Source organism: Ursus maritimus, unplaced genomic scaffold (genome assembly GCF_017311325.1).
Source record: "Ursus maritimus isolate PB19 unplaced genomic scaffold, ASM1731132v1 scaffold_12, whole genome shotgun sequence".
NCBI lineage: Eukaryota > Metazoa > Chordata > Mammalia > Carnivora > Ursidae > Ursus > Ursus maritimus.
In genome coordinates this window covers 46,532,619-46,542,332 of record NW_024423564.1, presented here as the reverse complement: position 1 = coordinate 46,542,332, position 9,714 = coordinate 46,532,619, and the positions used below count along the sequence as shown (strand labels likewise).

Sequence of the window (9,714 nt, the reverse complement as noted above, 5' to 3'; positions counted from 1 at the left end):
TTATGTCCTTTCAACATTTATATACCGCAATCTTAACCCCTAAGTTGATGGTATTAGGAGCTGGGGCCTTTGATTAGGTCATAATGGGAGCCCTCAAATGGGATTAATGCTCTTAGAAAACTCCAGAGAGCTAGCTCACTCATTCACCATGTGAAAACATGGTGAGCGGTCTGCAGCCTGCAGTCCAGAAGAGGGCTCTCAGCAGAACCCAAGCGTGTTGGCACCCCGATCTTGGACTTCGAAGCTTCCAAAACTATAAGAAATAACTGTTTGTTGTATATAATCCATCCAGTCTGTGGTATTTTGTTATAGAAACCCAAAAAGACTGAAACAGTCCTGAAAAATAAATGAGACAGACCAGAAGAGAAGGCAGCAACAGTAGGAAGCCCAGATCCAAACTGAATTTTCAAGTGCTGGTTTTCCTGCTCTAGAAATATTCTCCAATCTCTAGATAGGTGAGTGAATTAGTACAGAAATACGATGAATCAATGTTGCACAAACCTGCAGGATATTAAAGTGAAATTTTCAGATCCTGATGATCTATATCTTTTGTTTTAGATTTCCATGTTGAACCCTATGACCACTTTACCAATAAAGTTCTGGCAAAACCTTACAAGATAAAATCAGACCCACATAAGGCAGAAATTTTTGTTTTGGGGGCCTTGAAAGAGTTGACTGCGATGGATGTAACACTAATTGTAAAAAAAGAAACTTATTGCAGCTAAAACAATCAAGAAAAAACAGAAACGCGCTGTCTAGGCACTGTTAGAACAATTACTGAACAAGTTTGGAGGAATTCATTTTTTTAAATAATTAATGTCTTCAGCCTGCTGATAGCATCTGGAGATGAAGCGCCACTGGATGAAGGTTCAGAATTCACATCAGCATCAGAATAAGGATTTCGACACTTCTGGAAAATATCATTCCACATACTGTGTATCACTTTACTGGAGAAGCCATAGATGTGCTGATGATTTTGAGGAAGATGAGAAAGGAGAAGAAAAGGCAATAGAAAGTGAACGGAGGAAAAAGTTGGATAATGCTGAATTTGACCCCAATTGTAATTTTTTATCTATGTATCTTTCATACATTTCTAGAAAAAAGTTACCCAACCCACCGAACGCATGCAGCAGTAAGAAGCCAGAACTCTGCTGTGAGGCTTGAACATGTAATGGATATGTCAGGACACCAGGTTAGGTAGAGAGGGGATTTGGTCATTGCTGCAGCAAATTCTTATTGACAGTACTTACAAATAACTTCTTTTTGAGTGAATGATTTTCTTTTTAATTTCTTTCTTTCTTTTAAAATTTTGTTTGTCCCTCACATGTTATCAGAAATAAGAATAAAGTTCTTACAGCATGGGTACCCAGCACCTTGGAGATCTTTCCAGGCCCTGCCCTGAGGGAGGACCTAATAGAAGCCATATTGAGGTTGGGCTTGGCGGGGAGGAGAGCTCATGGGGGAGACGGTAGTGTTGGAATGGTCGCTAGACGCACAGGGAAGATAATATGGTAGCGCGCTTCAGAGGCTCTTAGAATCTTTTGTCACACTCCAGCAAGAGAATTTAGTCTTCGTTTCTTCTTCTTCTTCTTCTTTTTTTTTTTTTTTTAAGATTTTATTTATTTATTTGATAGAGGGAGAGGCAGCGAGAGAGGGAACACAAGCAGAGGGAGTGGCAGAGGGAGAAGCAGGCTTCCTGCTGAGCAGGGAACCCTATGCGGGGCTCGATCCCAGAATGCTGGGATCACGCCCTGAGCCAAAGGCAGACGCTTAACAACTAAGCCACCCAGGTGCCCCTAGTCTTTGTTTCTTTAGAAAAATTTCACACATTTTGCTTCCAGCAACTAAAAACAAACAGCTTGAAGTGTGTATTTACACTAACCGTCTCAGAAAAGCCAAGTTAAGTAAATTCGTATTTCCATACATTTTTACATTGCACATTTTTAATTTTTCAGAGAATCGGGTGGGCAGGGGCAAGTGGGCACGCTGGCTTTTGTGCGTTACTTTGAGAGTTCATCCTCATATGTACTTACATCTTGTTTGTAGGTACTTTCACTTAGGCTACTGCTTATCTCCAGGATTTCTGAGCTATGCTGGTGACTCAAGGTCTGGTAACTTAGTCCAAAAGGAAACGATATCTATTAATCATTGCTAGCAGCCTGTGTAGAAAATTCGCATCTTCTTCTCAATAATTATTGAAGGAGAAGAATTGTTTTCACAATATACAGCCTGGATCTTGCAGTTAAAAATTAAATGGGCTGCAACCAAAAAAGACAGGTTTTATTAGTTTTTCGATTTCTCAACTAGTGTTGAAAAGCTCAGAGTAGAAAGTATACATTTCCAATTTTGTGCCACAAATTTAAGTCCTTGTTTTATCAGTAATACTTCCATTTCTCAACTCTACTATTTTACTTTGTTTTAAAAGCCCTGGATTTAAAAACCCGGGTGGCTCAGTCAATTAAGCGTCTTTCTTTGGCTCAGGTCATGATCCCAGGGTCCTGGGATCCAGCCCCGAGTGGCATCATACTCCTTGATCTGCAGGAAACCTGCTTCTCCTTCTCCCTCTGCCTGCAGCTCCCCCTGCTTGTGCTCTCAATCTTGCTGCCTCTCTCTATCAAATAAATAAATAAAATATTTTAAAAAACTAAAACAAAAGCCCTGGATTTGGTACAACCTGTTTCTCAACTGACGTGTAGGATGTTGACATGTCTGACAACAGTCTTTAGACGGGGCACTAACGGAGCGTCAACATCGTCACCACGCAGATGGAGAATGCTCCAGTTTGCCTTATTGTAAACATTTGTAACATAGTGTGGTGTTTTCAACGTGTATGGAATATGTAGAATATTTTATCAAAGTTTTAAACATAAATCCAGCACAAACAAAAATAAAATCAGGCGACACAGGCATGATGAACCTTCTGTGGGCTAGAGCAGGGAGAATAGTTGAGGAGGTCAAGGATGGAATTGGATGGGTGTGAAGTTCTCTGAGAAGGAGCCTTGTGTGCTCAGTAAAGGAGGAGGGATGGACTCCCCCATAGTATGAGCATCTGTTTTCTCTCTCATTTCTTGTCTGGAACCGCACAAGAAGGCCACGTCACAGTATTATGGGGACACCATGCCACCAGGTTAGGAGGGCCAAAAAATAGAGTGTCAAGGGCAGAGGGTTTGATGGAAGTCTGGTGCAACTGGGGTGGTGTCGTGTGCTAATTTTTTCCTATATCCTTAAGGAGAGCACAGCTGTTAGCTGAGAGAAAGAGAGAGAGTCTTGGTAGACCTGAGAAAGTCTTATATTCTTGATGAGGGACACTACAGAGGAAAGAGGTGTGGACCATAAGACAAAGACCAGGTGGGAACTTGGCGGCCTCAGTAAATGCCAACGTGGACGCGTGACACATCTGAGCATTGAGTGGGACTGGAATCTCACTAGATGGCAGCAGAGTGTAGGGCCCAGGCTATGTAGGGAGACAAGGCTACCTCCAATCTCCCACTTCCCACCTCTGCTGCTGCTGCTTCTTTTTTCCGCTTTCTTCTTTTAATGGAAAATAGACTCAGGGCATATTACAAGGCAAAACTATAGAACGCTTCACGAATTTGCATGTCATCCTTGCGCAGGAGCCAAGCTAATCTTCTTTGTATGGTTCCAATTTTGTATATGTGCTGCCAAAGAGAGCACTCCCCACCCCTGCTTCTTATGATGACCCTCCTTTGGGAACTTTCATGCCATTCCTTTGAGAAAAGCAGAAAACGACAAATGCTAAATTGGCTGCGTTTAACCTGGAATGACTGAATTTACTCTTAAAGTAGTAAAATTTTGGTTTCGGCTTTCAAATACAACCCCCAGGGTACTGTAAGGCCTAATCAATCTCTTAATAAATTCCTTTTTCTGCATCACTCATGGCAGTTCTTTTTCTCTGATTGAACCCTATTATCGAAGTTGATGTTGGACATGGTTCCAGAAGAACAGAACCTTAAAGATTGGTATCCTGAATTGGCTCTGGATTTTCTGGGATTGATTCTTGGATGTGATTAGATTTAAAGGCAGTAATAACCCTGTTTCCTTTGGTAAAAAGAGCACTTGCTTTTCATGGCATGCAGTGGCAAAATAGTTACTTAAATTGCCATCAGTGGACACATGATCTAATCCCTATGTAAGGGAAATGTTCCTTTCAGGGCAGTCAGTCATAGAGTTTGAGGTTCTGACCCAGACTTGGGTGGTTAACTTCAAACTCTGAGTTTATAATTTTCTTTCCCCTAGCTCTCCGGGTCACTTAGAAGCAACCAAATCACTCTATTATACTCTTTATATTAGAATGAGCAACCACCTGGTTTGTCCAGGGCTGAGGGGAGTCCTAGAATGCCCAAACTAAGAAAGTCCCAAGCAAACCAGGAAGAGTTTATATTCACTAAAGGGTTCTAAGACAGCATTTACTTGATTGCAGAAAGTAGTGCCCACAAAGACTTGGAAAATGCAGGAATGATTTCTACCACAGCTCCATTCAATTCACCTTTTGCTCTGTTTAGAAGACAGGCAGATTTTTTTTTTTTTTAAGATTTTTTTTTTTTTTTTTTTTTGACAGAGAGAGAGAGACAGCCAACGAGAGAGGGAACACGAGCAGGGGGAGTGGGAGAGGAAGAAGCAGGCTCCCAGCTGAGGAGCCTGATGCGGGGTTCGATCTCAGAACCCTGGGATCACGCCCTGAGCCGAAGGCAGACGCTTAATGACTGAGCCACCCAGGAGCCCCAGAAGACAGGCAGATCTTGGAGGATGAAAGTGGATTACTGTAAATGTAATCTGCTAGTGAATCCAGCAGCTGCTTTTCCAGATGAAATTTTGTGGCTGGAGAAAATCAACACACCTTCTAGCACTTGGTAATTGTTGACCTATTGAATGCTTTTTTCCCTCTATACTAATGAATAAAATTGTTAACAAAAACCAATTTGCTTTGATTCAGTCCCTTCATTATCCTACCTCAACTACCTATATCAACTCTCTAGCATTCATCATTATTAGGGTGTATTAGTCAAGATTCTTCACAGAAACAGAACCAGTAGGGTATAGATAATACAAGAGATTTATTATGAGGAATTAGCTCACGTGATTATGGAGGTTGACAAAGAGCTGGAGACCCAGGAGGGTTGGTGGTAAAATTCTAGTCCGAGTCTGAAGACCTGAGAACCAGGCAAGCCCACAGTATAAATTCCATTCCAAGGTCAGAAGAAGATTGATGTCTTGGCTCAGTAGGCTGGCAGGCAGGAAACAAGGAAAATATTTCTCCTTCATTTGCTTATTTATTCTATTTTGTTCTTTTTTGAAGGCTGTCAATGGATCAGATGAAGCCCACACACGTCGGGGAAGGCAATCTACTTTACTGAGTCCACTGATTCAAATGTTAACCTATCCAGAATCACCCTCACAGACACACCCCCAAATAAGGTTTAATCTGGGCATTCCTTGGCCCAGTCAAGCTGACACATAAATTTAACCATCACACAGGGATTAGCAAATTGTTTCTCTAAAGGGCCAGATAGTAAATAACTGGGGCTTTGTGGACCACATACAGTCTGTCCTCTTCTTCCTTTTTCTATGCAAATATTTAAAAATGTGGAAAACATTCTTTGTTCCCAGGCTGTACAAGAACAGACTGTAAAGCCAGATTTGGCCCATAGATCATAGTTCGTCAACCTTCGAACCCATAAGTAAGTGACCTAGTTAGTATAACCACCAATTTCCAAATAACTGGAATCTCAGAAAGGTTTAGTAAATTGTCTAAGGTCACACTGAGAATAAATGTATTATCTTGGATTTTAAAAAGTTCTTATAAAATTCAGAAAACTTCTTTTTAAAAATATTTTATTTATTTTTTTATTTTAGAGAGGAAGAACAAGAGAAAGAACGTGTGTGTGAGTGGGGGGCGGGGGCGGAGGAGTAGAGGGAGAGAGAGAAGGAGAGAAGCAGACTCCACACTGAATGTAGAGCCCAACATGGGGATTGATCTCAGGACCCTGAGATCATGACCTGAGCTGAAACCAAGAGGCAGATACTTAACTGACTGAGCCACACAGGCGCCCCAAGATTCAAAAACTTTTAATCTTTTCATCGTACTAATTCCTTCTCGGATTTGATCTTTTATGCTGTTCTATCATCACCAATGAGAAGTGATCCTAAGTAATAATGTAATTTGAAGTCCGGGTTAAGCCTGAACTTTTCATGTAGGGGCTTGAATAGAACTGGGTAAGAGTTACTGTCTAATATTTAAAAATTGGTGGATTTTGAGGTGATGGGTTGAGTCTGGGGATGTAAGCTATCATTTCTGTTTTTTTTTATTGAAGAATTTAAGGATCTTTCATGAAATTCTTGGAATGAACAAAAGAGTTATTTGCAACTTCTATTTTACTGTGTAAGAGTTTCCTGGAATAGCAAAGTTATATTGATGACGACAGTGGAATGATGAAGTCCTATAAATGTAGACAATAAGCTGTGTGGGTGAAGATGGTTTTGGCTGTCATTATTTAAAAACAAAAATAATTCTAATTATACACACTTTTAACTCATCTTTTTATTGGATTTACTGGCATAAATTAAAGCATAAATGTTTGTTCCTGAAAAGTCCCAAGATTTTTATATTTCCTGGGTCCTTTTATGCTTGAGAATGTTTGTTGCTTTTTCAACGTGGAAAACATTTTGGTGGGATCCTTTGAAAGAAAAAAAGTTTTCTAACATGTTTTCTATGTCTGCATGGATAGAGAAGTTAGAGAGAAATAACTGATTAATAACAGTTTACATCCAGAGTGCCTGGGTGGCTCAGTCGGTTAAGCAACAGACTCTTGGATTTGGCTCAGGTCATGATCTCAGGGTTGTGAGATCAAGCCCTGTGTCAGGCTCCACACTGGACATGAAACCTGCTTAAGATTCTTTCTCTCTGCCCCTCCCCCCTCTTTCTCTCTCTGAAAAAAAGTAATAGATTACATCCATTGTCTTTTACATTAAATTTTTTATTCTTTATTATTTTTTAAAAATTTTTATTTATTTATTTATTTTTGAGTAAGCTCTATGCCCTGTGTGGGGCTTGAACTCATGACTCTGAGATCAAGAGCGGAATGCTCCACTGACTGAGCCAGCCAGACACCCTTATATTAAAATTTTTAGATTTAAGTCCATATAATTTTAAAGGAAGAAAAATGGATGACCCTGAAGGAATTGCTAAATTTAAGTGAATGTTTATTCATGAAGATATATTACTTTGTAAAGAATCCTTCTAAGGTTAACAGTAAAAGGTTATTAAAAAAAAGCCTAAGCCGTTGGAGCCATTTGTTCCATGATGTGTTTTTTTAAATGTTATCTATTATTTTGCTAATATATAAATGAGAATATTTGTGCTTTTCAATTTGCCCTCATCCCTTCCTCCCTCTGGCTGATTTTCTAGGTAAGTTGTCATTTTCATGTTTTTGGGCTTATGACATCTTAGTACTGTTTGGGGACCACAAGGCTTGCTATCAGCTGTTTCACAACCTCCCTATTTAAGAATATCTTTATTTTGATTCATCTCTTGGCTGGTTGGAGTTCACTGTCAAATAGATTTTTTGTCCAAAAAAGGCATGTAGATATTGTGTCCCTGAGATATATATATATATATATAGAGAGAGAGAGAGAGAGAGAGAGAGAGAGAGAGATATATAGGTGTACATATTTTTATATAGGTGTAGATATAAAATATATAAAATAAGGAATTGGCTCACATGGTTATGGAAGCTGAGAAGTCCCCAGATCTGCAGTTGGTAAGCTGGAGACCCAAGAGAGCCGTTAGTATAGCTCCAGTTCGAGTCCAGAGGTCTGAGAACTGAAAGAGCCAATGGTATAATTTTCACTCTAAGTCTGAAGGTCAGAGGAAAAGCCAATTGGTTTAAGTTCTAGTCCTAGGGCAGGAGAAGTTGATGTCCCAGCTCAACAGTTAGGGAGGCAAATTTCCCTCTTATGCTGTCTTTTTGTTCTAATCAGGTCTTCAAATGATTGGATAAAGTCCATCCATATTAGAGAGAACACTTTGCTTACTCAGTTTACTGATTCAAATGTCAATCTCAACCAGAAACACTCTCACAGACAAATCCAGAATAAGATTTGACCAAATGCACTCTGTGTTATACGCAAGTAATGAATCATGGAACTTTACATCAGAAACTAGGGATGTACTGTATGGTGACTACCATAATATAATAAAAAATTATTATTTAAAAAAGTATGTTATGAACCAAAAATTATCAGCCCATTTCTATGTACCTAAAACCCAGTGGAGAGAAAAATATATTAGCCCCATATCTTGTTTAACTGATGATAGAACAGATGGCACATTGGCCTGAATAGTCAGCAATTACAAGCAATACATATTTATTCTAAAAAAATTAAAAAAAATAAAATCTTGTTACTGTGTAAACTGATGGATATTAAAAAAAAAAAAAGATTTGACCAAATATCTGGATACCCCATGGTCTAGTTAAATTGACACATAAAATTCACCATCAAACGTGTTTTCTCCTTTTGGTAAGTAAAGTATTATTCCTTTGTCCTTGAAATTCAATAACTTGACTAGGTTGTATTAATTATTCTATGTCCATTTTCACTTAAACAATTTCATCAAATAGTCCTCAGAAGCCATTACCACTTATCCTATCCCCACCCTGTGACAGTGATCAAAAGGGAAAAAATATATAGAAACTCTCTTGTCAACAAGAAAGACATACTAATATTTGTCAAAATGAGAGATATGCAAAATGTATAATTCCATAATTCTTTAATTTATTTAACAAGTACTGTCTGCTATGCATTTGCTAGACTTTCTCTTTTTTTTTAAAGATTTATTTATTTACTTAAGTAATCTCTACACCCAACGTGGGGCTTGAAATCACGACCCCAAGATCAAGAGTTGCATGCTCTACCAACCCAGTCAGGCACCCCTGCTAGTTTCTTTTCTAGGTGAAATTGGCAGATGAAGTCCTGCTCTCAAGTTGCATCTAAATTTATGGCATGGTCCCTAGTTAATTGCTCACATTTTCCCTATCATGGCAATAAGGTATGTTCCGTGCTCATCTGTCTTGTTCATGGGGACAATTATCCTTTCATGTACTGGAGAAATTTCCTTGTTATGTCCCACCCTGTAATGGAAGTGTCAGGATACACATTAGTGGACATCCTTGCCACCGCCACAGGCCTGTGACTCTGGCTTCAGTGATCATATGTACCAGTGTGGGACTTTGATGCGGAAATTAGAGAGGAGGAAAGAGTGGCTTAAAATAACAACCATTCAAATATTTCTCATAATTCTGTCAAGAATTTGGGCAAGAGATGATTTGTCTCAGCTCCACCATGTCTGGGGCCCCCTGTGGGAATGGCTGGGGGCTGGACTCCTGAGGACAGCTTCTTCACTCCTGTCTCTGGCACTTGATGCTTCTTCATGTGGCTTTTGCTGCCCTATTGCATCTCAGCCTCAGGGCCGCCCCACAGGGCCTCTTCCTCCAGTTACTTAACCCTCTTGCACGCCAGCTTAAGGGTCTAAGAGCATGAAGCAGAAGCTGTCAGACCTTCTTAAAGCCTAGCCTAGGAGGTTCTAGATCATCATTTGCTCTCTGTTGTCATGTTACTTAATCACACAGATGTCTTCCTTTCCTTACTTTCTATTTTATCACATTTATCACATTCTAAGAAATAAGAAAATATTTT

General features: G+C 39.5%; 1 non-coding gene and 1 pseudogene across 1 annotated transcript; one reads left to right on the top strand and one right to left on the bottom strand.

The window, feature by feature from the left end:
- Positions 1–480: 480 nt before the first annotated feature.
- Positions 481–9,714, top strand: part of LOC103663133 — a 46,542-nt pseudogene continuing 37,308 nt past the window's right edge.
- LOC121102161 lies at positions 3,570–3,675 on the bottom strand. The gene has a single exon (XR_005834249.1). It is a non-coding gene; the product is annotated as a U6 spliceosomal RNA (small nuclear RNA).